The 26271-nt window shown below is 40.9% G+C and overlaps 1 protein-coding gene, 1 long non-coding RNA gene and 1 pseudogene across 2 annotated transcripts in view; all 3 read right to left on the reverse strand.

The window, feature by feature from the left end:
* LOC135224011 (uncharacterized) overlaps window positions 1-26271 on the reverse strand; it is a 248225-nt gene that overhangs the window by 166488 nt on the left and 55466 nt on the right. The window lies entirely within an intron of this gene.
* Window positions 1-26271, reverse strand: part of LOC135224257 (uncharacterized) — a 218359-nt pseudogene that overhangs the window by 88265 nt on the left and 103823 nt on the right.
* On the reverse strand, window positions 4950-14408 carry LOC135224178 (uncharacterized). The gene is made up of 3 exons (XR_010316666.1): window positions 14239-14408; window positions 5867-6004; window positions 4950-5050 (listed from the first exon to the last, which is right to left on the reverse strand). It is a non-coding gene; the product is annotated as an uncharacterized LOC135224178 (long non-coding RNA).

A 26271-nucleotide genomic window follows, 5' to 3' on the forward strand; every position in this document is an offset into this window, starting at 1 on the left:
CGCCTATTAGGCGAAAAGAGCGTCTATGCAGAAAAAAGCGTCCTATAGGCTCCTGGCGCCTCTAAAGGAGAGCGGCTGCCTGGCGAAGAGCGCCATGTCATGCGGGAAGCGATTATCAGGCTCTTGGCTGCCTGCTGCAGGAGAGCGAATCTCTGGCGACGAGCGCCTACCAGTCGAGAAGCGTCTGACAGATTTCCCGGCGCCTAAACTCGAGGAGAGCGAAAATCGGGAGAAGAGCGCCTTGAAGGAGAAGAGCGCCTACTAGGCTCTTGGTGCCTGCTAAGCGAAGGGCGGCTGACAGGAGAAGAGCGCCTGTCTGCCAAAGGGCGTCTGGTCACAGGAGAGCGAAAGCCTGAAGGAGAGCGGCTACCATGAGAAAAACGCCTACCAGGCTCCTGGCGTCTGCCAGCGGGAGAGATCCTGTCTCGAGACGAGCGCCTGTCAGGAGAGGCTCGTCTACGGGAAGCATGCCCCTTGTCAGACGGAGAAACGATGTCCGCAGGAGAGCGCCTGTCCTTTGAAGAGCGCCTCGTACTACGATCCACTCCTGGAGAGAGGGCGGTTACTGACGAATAGCGTAAGCCTGGAGAAGAGCGCCTGGACTTCTTTACCGGGAGCGAGACGTCCTTCCTACGACCAGAAGTCACAATCAAGGAGTCAGCCAGAGCCGTAATCTGCGCCTGCAGACTAGCCAACACACGTGTAGGAGACTTAACAAAGTCCTTCACGGGAGACGCAGCTCGATCCTTACTAGGAGAGCGAAACTCCGAAGAAATCCTCGGTTTCTTGACATCCAATCCAGTATCTTCCGAAAAAAAACTTCAGGGCTGGAGGGGAGAGGCGGAAGAAGCCTGCCAGGCTCTCTTCGACGGCGAGAAGCTTCCGAGGAGCTCCAACCACGTTTGGGCGAAGGAGAAGGCGAAGACGAGAAGCATTGCTGTAAGACTTCTCTCTTGGCGCGATCCAAGGTAGCCTGGGATCGAACATCAGGCGCTACCGAGGGGACGCCTGACCGGTGGGGGTCTCCCTAACCTTCCTGCGGCTTTCGACTTTCCTCCTCCACTGGGTCTGGGAGTCTGGAAGAGGTCTAGGCCTAGAAGCATTAGGGAGCGATCAGACGCACCCTCCACTGCACTGGGATCACTGCACAAATTGCTATCACTCTTACCTTCTAGCACTTTAATTTTCAGCTCCATGCTGCGAATAGTGGCCTCTCATAGTGTCCACCTCCGAAGGCGCATCTTCGGGTTCGGTGCAGGAAGCAGGGGCTGAAACTGGTAAAGGCGCTACGTCTACAACAGGGTTATCAACTTCAAACTCGCTAGCGCGAGACATACTAGAACTCCTAGATGAAGCTTTCCTAACCTTGTCCTTCTCAAGCTTTCTTACATAAGAAGAAAGCGCCTTCCATCTTCTTCATTCAAATTACCACATTCATTACAAGGGTTAATAAATGAGCAGTCATTCCCCCTACACCTCATGCATACTGTGTGAGGGTCTACCGCAGCTTTCGGCTAGCCTCACCTTGCAATCGCTAACAGAACAAACTCTGAACATAGTTGATTTCTTAATTTCAAATCAGACATAATGAAATTCCAAGAATAATCAAAAGAATAATCCAAAACCGGTCCACAAAATCGCAAATGCCAAGCCAAGGAGCAGGTACTTCACCAAAAAGTCCGATGAAACAATCCAGGGCGAAAACGAGTAATAATCCAAAATCGAGAGGTATCAACAACAGATGTAGTCGACACCGGCGACAGAAAAATTATGGACTGGAAAGGGGGATTGGTTCATACACCTGCCACCCAGCGGCGGGTGGGGTAGATCACCTGACCTACCTGTCGCATTTGCCGCGAGTTTTGAATTCTGTCGTGACGTCAGAGACGTAAGCTAAGTATATATCTGGCAGGAAAGTTCATGTACAAAACAGTATAATAACCATTCATTTCTATTCTTTATTCTATCTTTACCTAATGGAAGATACCGAGTTACTGACAGCTATAATGAAACATACGTATACGTAACGTAATATTAAAACAGAAGAAGAATTCTAAAAAATATGTATTTGTTGACAATCTGATTTATTTTATATTTTATGAAATCTAATTCACAATTTTTTTATTAAATGTATTGCATGTACTCATTTCAAAATAATATTAAGTAACTATTAACTATAATAAACAAACAAAAAAGCTTCCAAACTTATGTTTACATCCAGCACTTATGAGTATCGAACGATCGCCAAGCAATCACTTTACACAGTAAGCCATAAATTTTCATTATCGCTCTTAACAATCTACTGAAACTACCAAACAGTATAATAACCATTCATTTCTATTCTTTATTCTATCTTTACCTAATGTTTTTTTTTTTTTATTAAATGTATTGCATGAATAAGTTTTTCAATTTACAGCATCCTTTTACCAATAGAATACTTAAAGCACAAGGGGTAGATGCTGACCAATAGGAGAGCAGGACCTTATGGGGTGACTAGCATCAGGAACCAATGGGAGAGCGGGAAGATGGTGGCGAGTTTACTCAGTTGGCGGCGCGGGAGTTTTAAAATTGTTCTCGGTGGTCCGGGCAAATCTCGGGACTTTACAGCAACAACCTTTCGTATCTTGAAAACTTTTCGTATGTAGAGCTGTAAAATTTTTCGTATTTACTTTCGTATCTCGAGTTTTGTCGTAAGTTGAGCCTTCGTATGTCGAGGTACTACTGTATCTACATTTCATACTGAAAGTATGAAATGTAGATACAGTGGGTATCTACATTTATCCAATTTCCTTATCAGAAAGAGTGAAAGAAGAACTTATTCGCCATTACTGTGCTTTGCTCTCTAAATTCACTTTTCCTTAGCATCCAGTTAACTTCAATATCTTTTGTCTGCAGATACAATACTACAGTGCTTTGGTCACTGGTCTCCTGGGATAAGGAAAAAGTTCATCCTCTCAGGTGGCCACACAACCATCATCGACCATATCCCACATTAAACGTATGACCATATCCCACATTTAACTTATGACCATAATAATTAAAATAACGTTACTGAAATACTGTTTTGCTATGAGAAAACCAAGAATTATCAAGTCTGTTATAATTTTTCCCTTTCTAAAAGACCAAATTTCTAGATTCATAGGCAAGACCATGGCATGACAAATGCTGAAAGGGAATAAAAAAAAAAATTAAAAATTAAGAAAATCCAATACACTTTAGAATCTCTTACTTGCTGCAAAGTACCTACTGTGCACTACTGAAAAAACACTGTAGACAGCACTGACTGTGGGCTGTTTCTTCATGTACGATAGGTTTAGAGGACAAGTCACATGAATATTTTCAAAAATATACCCAGTGACATGAGTATGTTTATCGAGTGCACTAGCTTTTCATACTTTTGTACCAAAGTACTTGGTCTTTCTGCTTTATCCAGGCACAATGATGGAAAGAAGTGATTGCAATATTTAACATTAAAGTAACTAAATAAAAGATGCTGACAAAAAATACACAAAATCTTTTACTTACAAACTCTGCAAATTCACTGCAAGTCAAAAGCTTTTCTCACCTTCAAACACAGATGTAGTTGTTTGTTGACCATGTATGTTAAGAAATAAGAAGAGGGAGATTTGAGAACTTGGAAGCTATTGCATTAAATTCAACTAAATCAACTGGCAAACGACATTCCTGAGTACTGCTGAAGCATAATTTCACAGAGACGAATCACACTAACTTCAAAGCTGCCCCATAAGTCACAACCTAGAAATAAGGGGAAAAAACATATATATTACAGTGCAATATTCCAATTTTCAACATCATTATTACAAAATTTCTTGTGCTTACCCCCTGAGAGCAGAGATCTAAAGAATATTCTGCCATAAGTGTTGTTTGCCAGAGCCAGTTGGTCCAGTCAATACTGTCATTTCTCCAAGTCGATGTCCCAACAAGATAGAATTTAGTTCTGAAAATCTTTCCATTGCACACCAGATGTCTGAAATCATTAATGATAATTTTTTTAAAGATTACAACTTAACAATCTCCAACTTAATGATACAATGGGATATATACTATTATTTTTGTGCCTAAAAGAATCAGACAATTCAATCTGGTCCCATGATAGTATATATATTAATGTTAACAGGCACTGTAATGTTCATTTCTTTACATAACAACTAATTATTTTCATACACAAACTTGACTACCTGATGGCCAAGCCAAATTATGGATATTACCAGAAAATAGACAACTGTGCCTTCATTGGGCAGCTTGGCTAAATCAAGAACCAAATAAAAAAAATACTAAAACTATACTTAACCTCTTCTTTATTAGTTAGTCTGTAATAAATTTATCTTTTAGTTCAATGAAAGTTGTAGTAGCTTCCGACAAAACACAGGTACAACATTCTTCAAAGCAGCCTGCACTTCTTTCTGTGATTTTACATGCACTGGAAGATCTTTCTCTTCACATCTGAAAACACATTTTATATATAAAAATACAAAACATACATAATGAAAAATACCTTCAAACTGAGCAAATACCCCAATGCCGTGACAAGTTTCCTTTGTACAACACATTTAGCACAATTTATCACCAAACCATTTAAATGCAATGAAAAGTTATTTGCAATACATATATACCTGACAATCCAACTTGGAATCTGTAAGCTAATCAGAAGTGAAGTAGCTGTCGAGGAGGGGGCCGATGCCTAACCAGAGAATTATTTCTTTGCAAGTAGCTAACAAGTCACAAAGTGTACTCATATCTGCAAGGAAGAAGTATAAGGAGGACAAAGATGCAATGTATGAAAAGTGCAAAGCTAAATATATCACTTTTATGTAATGCACAAGTCAACAAATTAAAGTATTTAGAAATTTTTATCTTGAATTGCTAAATTCACTAACCACTATAAGGGATGGATACAGCAGAAATCTGTACTCATCTAATGCCAGTACATCACAACAACTTGGAACAACAACTAGTCTTTGAGCACTTTTGTGTTGGGTCCATGAAGAACAATGGTTTTGCTTCTCCAGACGACATATCGACGTACAACCTAAAAATTACAGGTAAAGTTCACTAATATTGGGACAACAACAAAGAGCATAGATTTAATACTTGAAAGCTGAAATTATGCTAACATGGAGCAACGTAAGATTGTTTACACAAAAATACAAACTATGGCCATACATACAATGTTCTATCCTTGGCAGAGGGCAATATACTACTAAGAATTTAAGTTTGTATAAGCTGGAAGTTTTCATTAACAGATATTTGACAGTTCAACTTCAAATGGGAGTAAATCTGCACTTTCTCAAAAGGGAGTATATATACACTTTCTCACTTATCTATGTTAAGTACATACATATTGGTCTCAGTGTGTTTATTTGTGAACTGCTCATTATTACATTGATAAACATTTCTTAAAAATATCAACAAAATGTATACACTACTTTATGCCCACAAACATTTCTTAAAAATATCAGTAAAATGCATACACTACTTTATGCCCACTTGAAATCGCTTATAAATGAAAGATAAAATATCACAAAATCAACTTGTATGCATGACATGGGCAAGGAACCTTGCCCATCATTTAAGCTTCATCCACCTTTAGTTGATAAGCAATTTTAATTCATTACATTTCATATTCACAGCTCAAGGCTTGCTTATTAAGTATGTGCAAACTTTCAGAGGCAACTAGAGGAAATACTATACTGTATACGTATATTAAAAAATTAGTGAGCATAAATAATATTATCAAGGAATTCAAAACTACAATTAATATGAATGCAATCCAAAAAATTATCACTTTCAAAATAATATCCATAAATCAAAATAACACAAAATTGTGACATACATTAACTCTTACCTTTGGAACAGGATGCAAAAGTGATACACTTTCAAACCCTACAATTTTATTACTATCTGTCTTTAGGGGGAAAACTACTCTTGCTCCGTCTCTAGTTAATCTTGCTCCAAATTTTTCCAAAGTGGTCAAACTCACAGCCTGAAAGTATAAGTATAAATAAGGTAATTTTGCATCTGTCAAAGCTCTCATTTCTAAGGTTTTGTAAATCAAAGAAGTGGATCAATCAGAGGAGAAAGGTGAGTACTCAGAGAGAAGTAAGAAGTTTCTTGTTAAAAAAATGTGTAATATACAAATACCAAATATACAAATGTGACCAGTTTTAACACTACTTGAGACTCAGAGGTCTGGAAAAACTAACCCCTATAATAATAATAATACAGTTTAACACACTGGACAAGGTGCTTTCGGTTGAAGTATAATTACAGCCTCTAATAAACTTACTAGCATCAAAATCCATAAGACTGCTGCTTTTTGTATAGTGGTAGTAAAACACACTGGTATCCTGAGCAGTATGATATTCAGGGTGCAGTATGATTTAAGTGGGGTCCAGGGGTGATATGGATAGTATGCAAACTGGGATTCAAGGAGTTATGATTATTGTGATGTCTCGAGAGAATGGATGACAATAATTTGGTGAAACAATTGGTTGTACATATCAGGAGTAAGGGGAAAAAAAAAAAAAACACTATGATAGATGACACTCCCAACTGAAATACGTACACTTCAGGAAGATTGCCAGAAAGGGAAAAAATGAAGTCAAGTGATGCTGTTAGTAATCTTGGAATAAAAAATTCCTAGTTTTCAGGCAACATCTCACAATTTTATAAAACACATACTCCAAAGGACAAAATAAAATACACTATAATAAACATATAATAATCAATTCAAAAAGTACATGGTAATTTAAAGAAGACTTCCCAAGTACCAGTAGCTCTAACAAACCACAACCAACATAAAAAACCCTCACTAAAATGATATGTTAAACTACAATAAAGTTTTGTACATACTTACCTGGCAGATATATACTTAGCTATAGTCTCCGACGTTCCTGACAGAATTTCAAATCTCGCGGCACACGCGACAGGTAGGTCAGGTGGTCTACCTTACCCGCCGCTGGGTGGCGGATGTACGAACCACTCCCAGTTTGCTTGTCAGATTTTTCTCTTCCACCTGTCTCCTGAGGGGAGGCTGGGTGGGCCATTAATCGTATATATCTGCCAGGTAAGTATGTACAAAACTTTATCTTTTTGTAGTTTAATAATATCATTTTGTACATGAACTTCCCTGACAGATATATACTTAGCTGATTGGCACCCTTGGTGGAGGGTAAGAGACAGCTAAATAATACAGGTAAGACGGGAAACAACTATGTTGTAGGATATAAAAAACCTTGGTTCTCACCTTTCAGGATGAAGACTTCATAGATACTGTCTCTGAGTCTGCATTGCCTGGAGAGCTACAGCTAGGGACGTGACCTGATGCTGAAAGACTCTCGGATCTACCATGGGATATGTGATCCCCTATTGTGGTAGAATCCAAGTCGGATCCTGTTAGAGGGACCTTGTCCGCTTACGTAACAGATCCTTACCACTACCTCTGCAAGGAGCCAAAACCCACCAGACCACCTAACAAAATACAAAGGGTTAAACATTACGACAAAAAGAGGTGCCTCCTGCAACCTCTTTCAGACAACCAAAAAACACAATATATAAATATGGGTAACATATAAAAAATTTACACAGGATAAGTTTCAGCTCCCTGCCCCAGCACCGAATCCGCCGATACGAAAGGACCCAAGGCGAAGCTTTTATCATATGTGATTTTTACATCACGTAGGTAGTGGTTTGCAAAAACCGATTGGCATCTCCAAAAAGTCGCCTCCATCAAGTTCCGCACAGACATATTTTTTCTGAATGCAAGCGAAGTTGCAATGGCTCTCACCTCGTGAGCTTTCACTTTCAGTAGTCTAAAATGTTCTTCCTTACAGGCAACATGTGCCTCTGTAATAAGGCTTCTCAGAAAAAAGGAAAGAGCATTCTTCGACATGGGCCGAGTGGGGTCCTTTACGGAGCACCAAAGCACATCTTGATTAGCCTTAAGTTGTTCCTTCCTCTTAAGGAAATACTTCATAATTCTCATAGGGCAAAGAGTTCTTTCAGGCTCTTCCCCTACTAGAAAAGATAAACTACGAACTTCAAAGCTCCTGGGCCAAGGGCGTGATGGGTTTTCATTCTTTGCAAGGAAACTTGGAAGAAACGAACACACCATAGAATCTTCCTTAAACCCTACATTGCCCCTCAATAGCTTGGAGCTCACTCACTCTCTTAGCTGTAGCTAGGGCCAAAAGGAAGATAGCCTTCTTCGTCAGATCCTTGAAAGAGGCTAAGCCAGGAGGTTCGAATCTAGACGATCCAAGGAATTGTAGAACTACGTCTAGATTCCAGTTCGGTACTACATGAGGGCGCTTAATGGTTTCAAATGATCTAATAAGATCATGCAGGTCCATTATCATCGGATATATTTATGCCTCTATGCCGAAATACTGCCGCCAACATACTGCGGTATCCCTTAATAGTTGACACAACAAGATGACATTCTTCTTTGAGGAAAATAAGGAAATCCGCAATTTGGGTCACAGAGGTACTGGAAGAGGAAATGTTCTCCTCTTGCACCAACGTTCTGAAGACGTCCCACTTTGACTGGTATACACGCAAGGTGGAAGGTCTCCTCGCTCTTGCGATTGCTTTAGCAGCTGTTGCTGAAAAGCCTTTCGCTCTGACCAAACTTTGGACAGTCTGAAGCCAGTCAGACTGAGAGCGAGGAGATTTTTTGTGGTACCTGTCGAATGTGGGGTTGTCTGAGTAGATCGCTCCTTAGTGGGAGCGATCTTGGAAGGTCCACCAACCATTCCAGTACCTCTGTGAACCATTCTTGGGCCGGCCAAAAGGGAGCGATTAAGTCATTCTCGTTGAATCGGACTCTACGAACTTCTTGATGGTTAGCCCAGGATCTTGAAGGGGGGAAAACGCGTAGACGTCGAGTCCGCTCCAGTCTAGAAGAAGAGCATCTATTGCTAATGCCTCTGGATCCGATATCGGAGAGCAGTAAGGATCCAGCCTCTTGTTCTTTGATGTGGCAAAGAGGTCATATGTGCCCTGGCCCCATAACTTCACAGGCTCTGGCATACATCCAGATGAAGGGTCCACTCTGTGGGAAGGATCTGATCTTTCCTGCTGAGGAGATCTGCTCTTACATTCCTTTCCCCCTGCACGAACTGGTGAGAAGCTTGATTCCTCTTTCTTCTGCCCACAGAAGAAGGTCCCTTGCTGTCTCTACAGGGAAGGAAGGGTGCGTCCCCCCCTGTTTCCTGATATATGCCAGAGCTGTAGTGTTGTCCGCGTTGACTTGCACTACGATCTTCTGACTTTGGGCTCGAAAGCCTTCAGAGCCAACCACACAGCCATCAACTCCTTTCTGTTGATGTGCCAGGCTACCTGGTCCCACCCAGGTACCTGACACTTCGCTGGTTCCAGAGTTTGCCCCCCACCCCATGTCCGAGCGTCAGAGAACAACACCAGGTTGGGGTCTGGGATTGAAGAGACAGTCCCTTCGCAAAGAGGTTGGGATCTGTCCACCAACATAGATGTTTCTTGACGTCCTGGGATAACGACGGGCGGGAGAACGTCAAATCCTGAGAACGACGACTCCAATTCCGATGAAGAAAGAATTGGAGCGGTCTCAGGTGCAACCTTCTAGGGAAACGAATTGCTCCAGCGAGGAGAGCGTCCCCAGCAGGGACTCATCCACTCCCTCACTGTCATTACTTCTTTCCCTAAGAAGGTTGTTCTCTCTCGAATCCTCGGGCTATCCTTTCCTGAGAGGGAAAAGCCCGAAAACTCAGAGAGTTCATCTGTATCCGAGATACACACACTCTTGCTCGGGGAATTAGGGACGACTTCTTGAAATTGACGAGAAGTCCCAACGCCTTCGTCAATTCTAGTGTTACTTGTAAGTCCTTCAAACAACGATCTTCTGAATTGGCCCTTATCAGCCAATCGTCGAGGTACATGGATATCCTCACCCCTTTCAAATGAAGCCATTGAGCCACATCCTCAAAATCCCCATGAACACTTGAGGGCCGTCGAGAGGCCGAAACACAGAGCCCTGAAACTGAAAAATTTTCCCCCCCATCATGAATCTGAGAAAACTTCTCGAGGAAGGATGGATCGGTACGTGGAAGTAAGCGTCCTGTAAATCCAAGGAAACCATCCAGTCCCCTGGACGAAATGCTGCCAGCACTGATGAAGGCGTTTCCATCGTGAACTTCTTCTTTTCTACGAAGAAGTTCAGGGCGCTTACGTCCAACACCGGTCTCCATCCCCCTGAGGACTTCGGAACTAGGAAAAGGCGGTTGTAGAGCCCGATGACTGATGATCTGTCACTAGTTCGATAGCCCCTTCTCCAGCATCTGATCTACTGCTAGATGGAGAGCTTGATTCATGATGGGGTCTCTGTACCTGGCCGTCAGTTCCCTTGGGATGGTCGTCAAGGGAGGTCTTTCGACGAAAGGGATGAGGTAACCTCTCCTCAAAATAGAAAGGGTCCAAGGAATCCGCACCTTTTTGGGCCCAGACTTCTGCAAACTCTAAGAGTCTGGCGCCCACCGTTGTTTGAAGGACTTGCAAGTTATTTGGGGGCTTTAACAGACTTGGCGAAAGTCTTACCCTTCTTGAAGGTCTACGACCTCTAAACGTAGAGGTTCTTGATGAAGACGCCCCTCTCGAAAGGGTTCTCGAACACTTGCCTTTTCCTCTTAGCCTTGGTAGGGAAGGAAGGGCGAGGTTTTCTTGCCGACTGTGCCAAAAGGTCCTGGGTGGCTTTAGCCGAAAGTGATCTCGAAATGTCCTGCACTAGATGTTTAGGGAACAACTGAGCAGACAGAGGAGCAAACAGCAAAGAAGACCTCTGGCAATGGGAGACAGACTTCGTTAAGAAGGAACAATAAACAGACCTCTTCTTCACGATCCCGGCCCCATACAGGGAGGCGATTTCACTCGCTCCGTCTCTTACCGACTTGTCCATACAAGACAAAACACACATGAGATCTTCTGGCGAAAAATGACTCTGGCACTTCAATTTCTTGGCTAGGACCCCCAACGACCAATCAAGGAAGTTAAATACTTCTAGCACTCTAAACATGCCTTTTAGCATGTGATCCAATTCATTCATTGCCCAAGTCGTCTTAGCAGAGTTAAGGGCAGTTTCTCCTTGTCGAATCTACCAGCGCCGAAAAATCCGAATCAGCCGAAGACGGTAGACCCAATCCTAAGGACTCTCCTGTTTCGTACCAGAAACCAGCGCGTCCTGATAACTTCGAAGGAGGAAAAGCAAACATCGTTTTCCCCGCTTCTTCTTTGGAAGCCATCCAGGAACCAAAACTCTCAGTGCCTTCTTCATTGAAAAAAGTGAGTGAGGAGAAGGAGGAGCCGTAGAGTAAGGATCCCCCAAAAACTTGCAAAAGTAGCTCTGTAAGCTTCTTGTAAGAAGACACAGCAGCAGAAGCGTTCGGTTCCTCATCCGAACCTTCTAGGACGTCTTGCGAGGCGAGCGCGGAAGATCCTTAGGTGACGAAGGGATCTAGTAGGAGTTGAGCGAGAGGTTGGAGAACGCCCTCTCTTATAAGAGTTTCACATCCACTGGAGAACGATGAGAAGATCTGGGTTGTCTACGATGAGATCCCTCTTCGAGGTAGACGGAATCTCAGCCGAAGGAGAGATAGGGTCTCCTACTCCGAGAATCCTCGGAAACATCCACAGGGCGCTTTACGAGGAGGCGAACGCCTGCTAGACTCTTTGCGCCTATCCTGAGGCGAGCGGGCTGCCAGGAGAAGAGCGCCTATCGGGAGCAGAGCGCTTGCGCGGCTCTCCATAACCTGTCCAGTTGAGTACGATCAACGGAAGTTCGACTGGAAGGCGAAAAATGCGCCTACTAGGAGAAGGCTGCTTGTGAGACTCTTGACGTCTAACAAGAGGGTAACATTCAGGAGGAGGGCGCTTCAAAGCTAACGAGCGCCTACCTGAGAAGGGCGCTTCCGAGATTCCTGGTGCCTACCAAGAGACGAACGGTCAGGAGTAGTGCGCCTAGAAGCGGGTGGGGAGAGAGCGCCTACACGGAGAAGGGCGCTTGAAAGACTCTTGTTGTCTGCCCCGAGGAGAATAATCAGGAGTATGACGCCTTAAAAGAGACGAGCGCCTACTAGGAGATCGATGTGCAGTAGGCTCTTGGCGCCTACCTTGCGGGGAGACGGCTCTAACAGCAGGCCGTCTATCATGCACACGACTCCTACCAGACTCTTGACGCCTGTCAGGAGAGAAGTCACGATCCGACACTCGAGGAGAGTGACATCTGGAAAGAAGAACGCCTACTTGTATAAGGGCGCCTTCTAGGATCTTGAGGCTGCTGAGGAGAAGTCTCACGCGAGGGAGTTTGAAAGAAATAGCGTGATGAGCAGGTGCAGTGCGCTTACCGGAAGTGGGAATCCAATCTGGAGAAAAAACTTCTTTCTCCAATAGAGCGTCCTACCGATGTTTGGCGCCTTGAAGTCGAAGAGAGCCAGGAGAGCTTGAGGGCGCTCACGTGAGCCCTACCTTCATACGAAACCTCCCCCAAATGAAGGAGAACGCCTAAAAAGAGGAGAAGACCGCTGAAGAGCGGCGCCTAGATCTCTTGATCGGAAGAGAAACTCGTCTCTACGTGATCTAACTGCTAGAGAGTCTGCTAGCGCCGTGATCTGAGCTTGAAGTCCCGCGAGTACTCTCGTAGGAGAATCTTGTTGTTCTTCTCGGAAGCAGGAGCCGAGCGAGCGAGCGCGAGAAGAAGAACGATCACAGGATTTCTTGGGTTTCTTCGCCTCCACCGACGATTCTTCCGGGAAAACCTCCGGACTAGAAGCCAAAGGGACTGCAGGGAGCCTTCCAAGCCCTCTTCAACGGGCGCGACGCATCCGGGGAGTTCCAACCTCTCTTCGGAGAGGGAGAAGACGAAGAGGAGACGATTGGCGTAGGAGCTCCTTCTTGTAGCGATCCGAGGCAGCCATGGGAGCGTACTTCAGGATCTGCCGAGGGGACGCCTGACCAGTGGGGGTTCTCCCTAGCCCTCTTGCGGCTTTCGACTTTCCTACTCCACTGGAACTGGGAGTCTGGAAGAGGTCTAGGCCTAGAGGCACTAAGGAGCCGGTCAGACGCACTCCACAACACTGGGGACACTGCACTGATCACTAACACTCTCCTTCTTTACCTTCCAACTGACGAATCTTCTGATCCATAGAAAGAATCGTGGCTCTCAGAGCTGCCACCTCCGAAGGCGAATCTTCGGCTTCGGTGCGGGGAGCAGGGGCTGCAACTTGGGAAGAAGGTCCTAATTCTACGTTAGTATTAGGATCCACATCCAACTCACTCATTCTAGATCTACTAGAACTTCTAGAGGAAGCCTTACGCACTCTATCACGTTCCAACTCCTAACATAAGAAGAGAGAGCCTTATATTCTTCTTCATTCAATCCCTTACATTCACTACAAGGGTTAGCAAAAGAACATTCATTCATCCCCCTGCATTCATGCAAACCGTGTCGGGGTCTACCGAAGCTTTCAGCAACCTCACCTTACATCCTTCATTCACGCAAACCCTAAACAAAAACGACCGAAGTTTTAACTACTGAATCTAGGTCAGACATCGTTTAAAGAAAATCAAAATCAAAATCAAACCGGTCCACAATCAGTGTATGCCAAGCAAACAAAGCGAATACGTCACCAAAAGAAGTCCAAATTAACTCCAGGCAAGCGAGAATCGAAAAACTATCGAGAGGAACCGACAACAGTTGTTATCGTTCCCGCGACAGAGAAAAATCTGACAAGCAAACGGGAGTGGTTCGTACATCCGCCACCCAGCGGCGGGTAAGGTAGACCACCTGACCTACCATCTGTCGCGTGTGCGCGAGATTTGAAATTCTGTCGGAAACAACGAGAACTGAAACCAACTATATCAAATTAAATAGTTCATTATTTAAGTTTGCCATAGTTATATAGTATACTTATATAGTATACAAGTGTCTAACAAATTCACAACTTGGTCTCCACTAACTAAAAATTAAAGCAATAGTACACATAAGATTTGTCTTTAACCATCCACTTCGCTCCAATGTGCAACATTCAACAATAATGAATTCCAATGTAAATATTATCTTAAACTGTAGATTTCATTACATTTTATCACCTAATATATTTTCAATGACTTCTATACATAAATAAAAATATATTTTCTACATTTCACTGTATGTATACAAGTAGTTTAATAAAAGGTGTGTATAAATACTACCTGAAATGGAGATCTTTGTAACAGCTCAAAGTCAACTTCTGAAATTGGAGAGCAAGACTCAAGGTATGTAGATAACTGATGGGCGGTAATAGTATCTTCTCGTTTATCGAGTTTATGTCTGAGTTCTTCCCATGGTCCTGCCTGGCAGCACCAGGGGCAAACAAAATAACCTGGGACCAAAAAAAAAATTATTATTTAAGTATGGCATCATATGTTCAAATAAAGTCTCTATGTACAAAACTGGAATAGCATAAATGTTCTGTTAGTTGGTAAGAATGTCATGATATTGAAGATTTTTAATCATGCTATATTAACTTCTACTGAGTTTTTATCAATGATGATTTCCTGAGAACGAGTTGTCTGGTCATCAAGCTGAACACAGAAGGCATGGTAACATAAAACTAGATTCAGTTTCCTCATATAGCAAAAGGTGAGAATTCAAAAACTCCAAAAAAATTTCATCTTCCATATCATTTTCCACTTCATCTTCAAAAATTTCACTTAAAAGATCATCTTCTGCACTTGCCACTTCACTGATAATTCCTTTTAAGTAGTCAGGAATATCTCGTCGACACACACTTGAATGGATGCTTACAGATGGGATCTTACTCACATGGCTATTACTAAAATTTGTGCTCTGATTCAAAATTCCATTAATACACGCGGAATATGAAGCACATTGGTACCTGTGAATGCCATTATAAGACTTCTGTGCAACAGCATCAACTCTAAGCAGAGGGATATGAAACTTTTGAAATCCCCATGGCAATGTTGCTCGAGAGATTTTGTTTTCATGTAAAATATTCGAGCCACAGTGGTAATAATAACTCCCATTTGCTATAGAATAGTTGTGGCATCTTGAGAGACAGTATTGGAGATAAATATTCTTTGCTGGTACAGATGCTTCCTGTTCAAACCTTAAGCATCCACATTTATGCAATTGATGGCATGGACCTGAAAAAAGGAAAATAAGAATTGGTGATGTGTTCTGTACTTTCTAACAGGCAAACCAAACAAATAAAAAAACAAAACATTTACAATCCTAGACACAAGTGAACCACACCCTATTTTGGTTCACATTCTACTGTAGCCACCAACATTTATGACCATAGTCTGAGGGCCATGAAATATAAAGAGTTACTGAAATTCACCACTAAAAACTTTTCCTGTGGCATAATTTCCTCAAACCTCCACTCATCTCTGCCTCCTATTTCAGTTTTCATCCATGTAAATCTGGGTCTTCCACTTACTACTTTCTCATCAACCACTAAAGCACCTGAAAGGCAAACTATTAAAAAACTTTCAAGAATATAAACATAGCTATACAATTCGAGGTGGAAGACATCAACTATACATGAAAGCAATCACAAACTTCTGGGACCTTGTAATGGTTAGGTATAAAATGCACGCCCTATGTTAGACATAGACAATCCAGGCAAGATAACAACAGAGCAATGATAACAATCATACCTCTAACACCACAACTGTACTACGTACTTTGTTTTTTCAAGGAGCTGAGAAGTGATAGCATAAACAAATATTGCACATAAGTAGGAGGGCAAAATCAAAATTTTTTAATGAAATGGTAACAATTTTTATCAGAACTTAGGAACTAACACTGTAGACAAATATTAGCAAACCTTATCTTGTTAATTTAACAAATATTAACAAGCATAATCAAATTTAAAAAATAAAAATTACCATTTAGTTTTATTCAGAAAAATTCTGTGGTACAGGTATACAGTGTTGGATTATTGCATAAATAACACAAAAGTATGACTACGTACTTCTATTTACTACAGTGTGTGTGCTTGTTTGGTTTGTAACAACCTCAATGGTCCACATGATCAACACTATGAGTTTGTTCAGTAGCATACTGTAAAGTATGACAGTAGGTTAACACTAATCAAACAGTCTGGAGAAAATAGCCACAAAACTAGATCAATAGTTACAGATTATTAAGCATTATATGTGGGCCTAACTTGATCATTTGTTGTGATTTACATGCTTTCCCTAACTTTTATCCACAACCTAAGCCTCTTAAGAACAGGTTGCTAGCTACACCTATCTTGATAGTATTGTCGTGATAGGTAAAGTAGTAGAATGTATGAAAGTGAGAACGTTGGTTTTCTGTATATGGTAAATTTGTATTCTGTCGTGTCTCTGATTGGGAAACAGACAATAAAATTCCTTTTCTTGATGTTTTAATAATCAGAGACATGACAGAATACATATTTACCATATACAGAAAACCAACGTTCTCACTTTCATACATTCACTACTTTAGCTATCCCGACATTACTATCAAGATAGGTGTAGCTAGCAACCTGTTCTTAAGAGCCTTACGAATTTGTTCCCCAGAATTCCTGGAAAAAGATTTTGAACTAATTCGCAAGCAAACTTTCCGTCTTTAAAGTATCCTGACCATATGATCGAGAAATCAATTCACAAAGCAAACGTAATTTTCTACCGACCCCCTAAAGACAAGACCAGAGATACACCCAACAATAAAATAAAAATTCCTCACCTGGACACGATTAAGAGAGTAACCCCACACCCTTGGAAAATCTAACCCTTTTGCATTTACTTACCCAAACAACCTTAGCCAAATCCCTGATTAACACACAAAAGAAACATCTCACAAGGACACTGGGGTTAAGAGATCCCATACCTGGACTGCCAATCTTACATCGGATTTACAGGTAAATCACTTTTCCCCAGAGATTAATACAACACAAACGATCAGTTAGGTATTGGACAACAGAAATCTGCTATTTTTTCAACCATATAAATGAACATAACCATAGAATAAACTGGAATTTGTTACATGTAATTTATAGCAGCAACTGCCGGTACAAGAGTCAAATGATGGAATCGGCCTTAATAAAAGAGAGGCAGGTAATGAACATCTCAAAAGGAAACATGGATTTCAGATACGATCGACAAGGTTTCCATTCATCCAACACTTAAGAAGATTAAAGGAAGATATCAGCGGGGGTGCACCTAAATTGGCTTGCCTGTGATGGACCTCTTGGCATAAATACCACCTTTTCTTCTGTAAACTTTTCTCATTCATCTACCTGAAGAGGGAGACAGCAGTCTCTGAAATATAGTACTTTTCTCTCTATATTTTGGTGTTTTTATGGGCTCCTTTTATTAGATATATATATTATAATATTATGGCACAGGATATTGGTATGGCAGCCGTATCCCTGACTGCGATAGATATTGGTACAGCAGTGAATTGCGCATGCGTCAATTTCAGACTTCCTGCCATACAAATAACAGTGTAGTGGGGGTACGTCAGTTCTGTCAGTGGTGCCATATTGCATTATTGACTTGCTGTAGGTATGGCAGATTGCTAATCATGCGGCAGTTACCGTACAATGTTGCTAAGAGCTATAAGTACGGCACTAGAAGATCAGCGACAGTAGTAATAATAATCCAAACTGAATTGTTGTGCTGAAGATGTTCAATTCAAAATGTCAAAGTGAAGCACCATTCTGTCATCACCAATTGCAGCAAAACATTTTGACAGTAAATGAAAATATAAAAAATCACAATAATACTTAAACACACTTAGATTTTGACTAAAGGCTAGTATACATGAAAAATAAAACTAAACTAATCTTTCTGTGTACTTCAAATCTTTGAATCTTCTCTGAACTGTGTAATAATGCATAAGTTTTCGCTGAAAAAAGCAATAGACGTCTACGAAGAGTCAAACTTCCAGAAATTGTAAATCCATAGATCACGAACGATTGAATAGGTCTGAAAAGAGCTCCGAAGAGGAGATTCAAAGAAGACTTGAAGTACACAGAAATTGTGCTCTGCTATATTCATGGTAGTAAGGAAAACTACCAAAGTAGATCCTCTGGTAAACGTTCTAATCCAATCGTAAGTAGGTAATCATCCAATTAGGTCTATATTAACAGCATGTTTCCCATATTGAACACACTACTGACTGCTGCACTACCTTACTAGCTAAGCTTCAAATCTTCTTTGAATCTCCTCTTCGGAGCTCTTTTCAAGCCCGATTCGATCGTTCGTGACCTACAGATACTATATACCATTTGTGGAAGTTTGACTCTCGTAGACATCTATTGCCTTTTTCAGCAAAACTGATGTATTTGCCCTATTACACAGTTCATGTGCTAGCTAAGTCGTCATTTTTCTTGCTGTCACTGATATGCCTGAGGCGGGAAACAAGGGTTCGCGCATGTGCAATTCACAGCCGTACCAATATCTATCGCAATCAGGGATACGGCTGCCGTACCAATATCCAGTTCATAATATATTACCTAGCCCTATAGGCTATATATATATATATATATATATATATATATATATATATATATAATATATATATATAGGTATATAGGTACTAGCCTGTAGCTACTAGCTAGGTACCTAGCTATATAGGTTAGGTACATAGGTATATACTAGGTACATTATATACCTAGGCTAGCTAGCCTGTGTGTGTAGTACCTAGGTATACAATAGTACTAGTATAGGTAGGTATATACCTAGTAGACCCTAGGTATATAGTACTACGTAGTACTATATACTACCTACCTATACCTAACTAGGCTAGGTACCCTAATTGCTAATGAATCATAATGTTTTTCAATGTCACCACCAGTTTCCAGGTAGGTACCTCTAGTACGTAGCTAGTAGTAGGTAGCCTAGTACCTAGGTAGCTAGGCAGTAGGTAGTCCTGCTAATTAGCTAGTAAGTTACCTAATGAACATTTAGGCTAAAATCCTGGCTACATGAGCTAACCTTAGATGTTTGCTGCCCTTGACATTACTATAATTACTTTACATACTAGAGACCTAGCCTATTACCTAAGCAATAGCTAATCATGACCCAAACATTAACTCTACCCTACATCATGCCGGTACCCATTCTTAGCGCGGCCACAAACTGGCTCGCTCGCCTCGCCTCTACTTTATATAAGGTAAAACGCGCACGACCAGAAAAAGAAAGCCTTGTCTAGACTAGCACCTTGCAAATTCATCACAATTTAGGTAGACTTTATGACATATAATGACTAACATTAACTCTAAGAGAAACATATACTGGAGGAAATACTCGCATATAGTAGATATTACGGACGAATTTGTTTACAATTCGCTGTAGTAAGTAACGGCCAAATAGTAAGTAAAGGGCTTGTAACGGCTCCAGAAACAGTCCCATTCACAACCATAGTTTGCTTGTTGATGAATGGGTTCGAGGCTGTATATAACAAAACTTCTTTTGCGCCCGCGTGTGTGTTATTAATTTAAATGTGCTTTGGACTTAAATTCGTGAAAGTGCAATATATTTTGTAGTGCTTATTTTGTATAAGATGCATTATGTTGCTTTAGCCAAACCTGTTTGCTCTACGTAGGTATGTGGCCAGAAGATGGCATTATCATTCCCCAATGGTAGTATCTTATAGCAGATGTAGCATAATATTTCCGTCTTGGTTACATACTATACATCATACATGTAATTTTGTTATTCATCATTATCATCAAGGTTTATTTCCGGAGACTTTCATTTGGTCTTTCCTTCGGATCCTTTTTATCTGTTAGTTAGTATAACAGGCGTAGTGCATCGATGTAGCTTTTCTCTGTTATGGGTCTTTTTAAAGTCCTATATTTAATTGCTTCTTGGGATTTTAAACATTTCCTTATCCTTTGATTAATTTTTAGTACGGAAATATCATGGTATAAGAGCGTATTTGTGTATCTTTGTTCTTTGCAGTTTCCAAATTCCAGCTTTAAGTTAAACTATATATTGCCATAGGAAGCTTTTCAGAAAAGTTTGCCTTCACAATTGTTATCATAATGTAGAATGTAACACATACTTCATACTGAGTTCTTGCTTAAGTAGTTAGCAACCGGAGTTAAATTAGAATGGGCGTTACCTCATACATTTATATTCATTGTCATGCCACTACAAATCACTGAATAAAGCAATCAAGTTATAAAGAAATGAATCTTGTGAGGTCACGTCCATTCTAATTCAACTTCACTTGCTAACTATTAAAGCAATAACTCATTGCGAAATATGCGTCACAAATTATTCCATGATAAAGAGTATGAAGTTAACTCTTCAAAAGGCTTCCTAGGGCACCCTAATTATCAAAATAATCAAAGTATATGTTAATGTTTAAAACCTCATTACAAAGTAGTTACTACAGTTACAGTAATCAATTCCTATGATTTGGTGACTATTTAGGGCTGCAGTTCGTTTCATCCCTCTGGTCTTTAAAATCAAGAGGACTAAATATATTGATTTTTCCAAGAAAAAAAAAACTGCAGGTTTCTCATTCTCTGAGTCTGTATGAGTTGATAATTCGTTCTTCAGCTATCTGCATTTGTATGATGTGACAAGTAAATTAATGTGCGGGTAACGTAAGTGACCCTGTGTCGGAGTTGAATCAGTTCAAGAAACCTGTATAGGTAGCAGGTTTTTTTTTCTTTCTTTTACTTTCTCGAAGCCCTTGTGACTTTGAACGACAGACATGATGTCGAGTACAACCTTTTTTCGTAGTAGGTGTGGACGGGGACGAGGGTTACTTCAAATTCCGACATTTGGGAATGCCTTACAAGGCCTATATAGGTACAAGGAAGGGGACAGCCTAAGAGCAGTACCGATAGTATAGACAATAGGCTCTTGCATGTATAAATTGTGTTAGATTCTTTTCATCATTTTTATCTGGAATTTTTGTGTTGTACACTGTCGAAAGTTCGCAGACATGATTTTTTTCTAGTTTTTTTTTACTCTAGGGAGAACCCTGGGGGCTGGGAGAACTGATTTAATAACATTAAGTGATCTACGTGCAATCTCAAAGTATTTACTTTTAGCAGGTGTTAACCTGGGGTCTCTAGTATTAATTTTTTAAATGGTTCAGTGACAAATTTCTTGCTATATGCAATATCTGATTGTTATTACAGTGTTTCTTACCTCGTCACTTAATTAGGATATAAATATTCGGTTGCGCGGCTTATCCCCAGCACGGTCATCCCCCGTATTTTCAAAAGTGGTCCGTTCCCCTTTCTTGTTGGATATTCTTTCCAGGTGAAACTGGAATTTCTTGGTTACTTTGATGCTCCCATGAAATCTTTTGTCAGTATCTACTACCATTTTAATCTCTTATATTCGCTTATATTCATATCTGTATTTTGTGGGTTCATGATTCCTTAATTATTGCTTACTGTGCAACACATTTGTGGGCGTGTTATATCAATCTCCTTACAAACAAAAAGTGCAAGCTTGTCCATTAAACTTGTTTTGAGCATCTTGTATTTCGGCAATTCTGACCGAATTTGGTGATTTTTTTTTTTTTAATCAGAAGGTATACTTATGTTACCGTAAAGTGGGATTACTCATATGCCTCGATCAGGAAGGTTACATTAATAAAATGTGGAGAGGTACTTAACTCCACTCCATAAAGGACACGTTGTATGCTTAACTTTCTAAGCCCCTTTCTGAACTTTATCAGTTTTCATCTGTAATTTTTTTAAAGTACATCAGCTGCGTTAACATCTTGCTCTTAGCTTTGGAAACCTGATGTGCTCTTATGTCCCGACCACTCCGATGGTTGGGTTGTTCACGAGTTCAGAATTTAAAAGTAGCTTTATATTTTTTTTTATGGACTCTTTATCAGTCAAGAATTATTATGCAAAAACGCGCACATTAAGGTGATCGTATCAGATTGGGCTGCTATAAAATATTCTTATTTCTTCATCATACGAAATTACTTAGAAATGTCCAAAGTATAAAAAAGGAACATTTCCGAAGTATTCATCGAAATAAAATATCACAGAATGTGTGGTTTTTGTGATTTTCAGCCATTCATTTTTTTTATTTCTATGTTTGCATCTATCTCTCAGTAATTGTATGGAAAATAAAGTGTTCTGAACTCCTGTAATTAGCAATGTGATCAGTGAAAAGGCGAATTTGGTCTTAATTGTTTTTCTGAAACCACTTGATTTAGAGAAAAGTTTTTGCTGGTATGAAAGTGGTTATACCTAACTCAACATCGCATACCCACTAGTATTTGTCATTTATGGTACATAGTTTGATACAGCAACCTGATAAAAAAAACTGTATAGAATAGTAAATATAAGAAAACAAAGAGGTACGACAGAAAAGAAAAAAACGACAAAAAGATACGCTATTAGGCCAGGATGATCATTTAAGACAAGGATCTTTCACTGTCACTACATTGAGGTTTAGCCTTCTGTACCACTATAGGTATAGGTAATCATGTTCCAGCTGGTTACGTATCAGCGGAAACGGGATTTCCCGAATCTCGAGTGTGACGTAGTTGTCAAAGTGATCCTAGAATCCTACTTTCGACGTGAAGTCTTTTATAGTACTGATGTCTTGACGTATTGCGTCCTTAACGAGGGATTATTATCTTCAGGTAATTGCACGTTTCATTCCTTTTGTTAGTTAAAAAAAAACCACTGTCATGTACCTAAATTTTGTAGAAAGGTAGCTACCTAGTAGGCTAACCGCATTCGCTTTCAGGTTGTTTGGAGAAGGTACGTCACCTGTCAAGTCACTGATTAGCCTAGGTACCTCTCTCTCTCTTAGGTATTGTTTTGGATTATTTCTATATTTACTATTGTTTAGTAGTAGGCTATAGGTATCCTACCCACCGCATAGCTAACTAAATTTGGGTGCTACCCTTAGCCTAACAATTTTTGGTTCATTCTATAGAAGTAGCTACTAGGTATAGCTAGTAGGGTAACTCAGTCAGGTGTGGAACCCAACCTTGGGGATTAGGTACCTAGTTGCAGTATAAGTAACCCTATGTAAGCAAACTGTAACTTGGGCCTGTTTAGACTTTGTTAGTAGAAAACATAACAATGTAGCTAATTAGCTATGTTTGATAGCTAGGCTATGATGACCTAGGAATTACCTACCACTAGGATAGGACATTCCCTGGTCTATGGGTTTGGCAGCAGTAACTTGCAAAGGTTACCCAAATTTTGTTAATTTTTTTTAATTTTTTTTCAGGTTCCAGTTTAGGCGATTTTTGCGTTGAAAACCCATTTTGGAATTATCATGCAAAAATGGCAAGAAAATAATGGGCTAAACACTGAGCAGCTGCATAGCAGCCATCTCTTGGAACACAGCTACTACTTCCCAAAAACCCCAAAAAGGAGCACTTGAATTAGGTATGCCATTATTTCGTAATTTAGGAGTAAACATTTACTTCAAGAGGAGCGTAGAGATCTTGGTGTGCTACCTGGATGGGCCACAGCTCTTGGCTGATGCTCATGGCAGCAAATTTAAGTACTTTTTCGGGAAGGTGGTGCATTCTGGGAGAGGTGGCCGCTGTGTCGCCGCTTGGTTGTTTACCCTAGGGCACTAAAAGAACCTAAAATATCATACTAATATAACCTAGTGGTGTTTGCTGGTTACAGTTTTGCTATGTTAGCTATGGAGGAGGGACCAGCCAGTATTGTCTTGCCTTATAAGTCATAATTCTCTGTTATTAAGCATTTGCACAAGTTATGTATTGAGAAGACATTTTTTGTTTTGATGTGTTTTACCCAAGAAAAATATAAATTACATCTTGGGAGATGGCTGGAGTCTTCCAAAAATAACCCAAATGTGTTGTTATCTAACTGTGAATGACATCTACCATCCTGTTGGACACAAGTGACTTTGCCACCTCAGAATCATCTCGACGTTGCACAGCATCACCAAGGATGATATGGCATACCTCACTGGATGATCAAAGGCCCCTTTAGACCCCTCACCCTTTAAATTTACTTCTTCATTTCAGGTTTCAGAAAGAGTGAAGTTCCATTTTATAGCTAGAGCTATTCTTTTGCTGGATTATTTATTTAAAAGACAATTTACACACACTGACCACTTTGTCTATTACAATGTTGCAGGAGTACCTACATTATAAGTAATATTAGCTGTCCTCCCTAACAGAAAAAAGTATAAAATTTCTTCTGTCAGACTAAATGGAAAGGAAGCTTAAATAATTAATGAATCATATATTAACGTTGTAAAATTAATGTTTAGTAAACAGTCAAATAAGGTTTCCTTTTATTCGTAAATTATTACTTTTTACTTTTCAAAGAGCATTATTATGAAGGTTCAGTTTGTCTTAATTTTACTTAGGTTTGTTCCTATATGAATATAAACCTGCCTTTACTTGGGGAATTACCTTCAGTGCAAGATGGAGCAGGCTATTCTAAACGCAACAAGGTTTTTTTGGTAGTTAACTAACCGAATATGATGGGCAAGGAATACCTTACCACTTCCAGCTACTGAGCAATACTCCACTTGCTTATAGCCTTGTTCAGTAACAGGGGTACTTTTCCTCCTCTGCCTTATGTTAGCTGGCTGCTCTATGCTTAACTTTGCTTCTGATTTTTTCATGCAGTTGTTTCTATTGTGATAGTGGTGGATTTTTGTGTATTTGGATGTCGTATATTTGTGTATATTTTTTTTGTCTTTTGGTCATGGTACAAGCATAACCAAACCCAAGAATCATCTAAGCCTGTTGACCAGCAGTCCTATAAGTTACGCCTTGGGGTAGGGAAGTGTTGGCAATTGCTTCCTTTCCCCACTTGATATTGACCAAGCATTGTTTGCATAAAATGCCATAAACGCAAATGCTCCTTTGCTGATCCTTGTGACGAGTGCCATAAAAGGTGCCTTTTGCTAGGAAGAGGAAGAATTATAAAAAGAAGGCTGCTTGTCCATCCTTGGAGAGAGATTTCCCTCTTCAAGGAAACAGGAAGTTCCCCTTCTCTTCCATGTGACTGCATTATGCTGCTACCTCTTCTAAGGTACACTCCAATGCACTCTCCTGTTGCCGAACAACAGGAAGTCTGTTTGGGCGAGGGTGGGGACCTATCATGATATTTTCGGCGGCTTCCTCTGTTTGCTTGGAAGGGAGGAATCCTGCTCAGAGCAAAAGAAGGCAGTCCCTTCTAACCTTTCTTTTGTTCATGAAAACTTACCTGTCAGATATATATATAGCTGTATTTTCTGACGTCCGACAGAATTTCAAAACTCGCAGCACACGTAGGTGGGCGGCCAGGTGGTAGTACCCAATCCCGCGCTGGGAGGCGGATATCAGGAACCCATTCCCATTCTATTATATTTTTTCTGTCGCCGGTGCTGTAACAACAATGTTTGCAGTACCTCCGTCTAGGATTTTTGGATTATCTCGCTTCTAAGTATCTGGATTGACTTTTGGTTATTGACTCTGGATTGTTGGATTGGCACGCGTAATAGTGGACTGTTTTTTTAATTTGGATTGGCTTTTCTGTGTACATGATGTCAGGATCAAGTACAGGGAGTTTCAGAGTGTGTGTGAGGATGAATGTAAGGTGAGGCTTCTTAAACCTTCAGTTGATCCTCACACAGTTTGTATGGAATGCAGGGGGCATGTTTGTTTGGTTGATGATCGGTGCAATGAATGCAAGGATTTGACCGATGATGGATGGAAGATGTATGAGACCTATCGGCGTAAATTGGACCGTGATAGAGTCAGGAGGGCTTCCTCCAGGAGCAGTTCTACAAAAGGTAAGGAATGTAACATTTCTCCTCCTCTAACACCGGTAGATTTTGTTTCACCTAAACCTGTGATGTTGCCTCCGGGCCCTGCTTCTGTGTCTGGAGAAGGTAATGCCCTTTCTCTGATTCTCGAGTCTCTGCGCACTCTTGAATCTAAAGTGTTGGCCTGGAAACTGGCCCTGTGAAAGTTTGTGATCGTGCCCCTAGTGTTGTGGAGGGGGCGTCAGATCGGCCCCATAATGCCTCTAGGCTGAGACCTCTATCGGACTCCCAGGACTCAGGGAGAGGGTATGTCGAAAGCTGCAAGAGGGTTACAGGGGCTCCCCACCGATCTGGCGTCCTTCGGCAGGCCTTGTTGCAAAGTCCCAGGCTGTCAAGGAGCGCGCACGGGCGCGCATCCTTAAGGACTGTTTTTCCCCCCGTCCTCCGAAGCGTCTCCGCGCAAGGGGTGGAGCGCTCGGAGAGACTCTCGTCCGCTGAAAA

The sequence above is a fragment of the Macrobrachium nipponense genome, chromosome 10 (genome assembly GCF_015104395.2).
Source record: "Macrobrachium nipponense isolate FS-2020 chromosome 10, ASM1510439v2, whole genome shotgun sequence".
NCBI classification, from domain to species: domain Eukaryota; kingdom Metazoa; phylum Arthropoda; class Malacostraca; order Decapoda; family Palaemonidae; genus Macrobrachium; species Macrobrachium nipponense.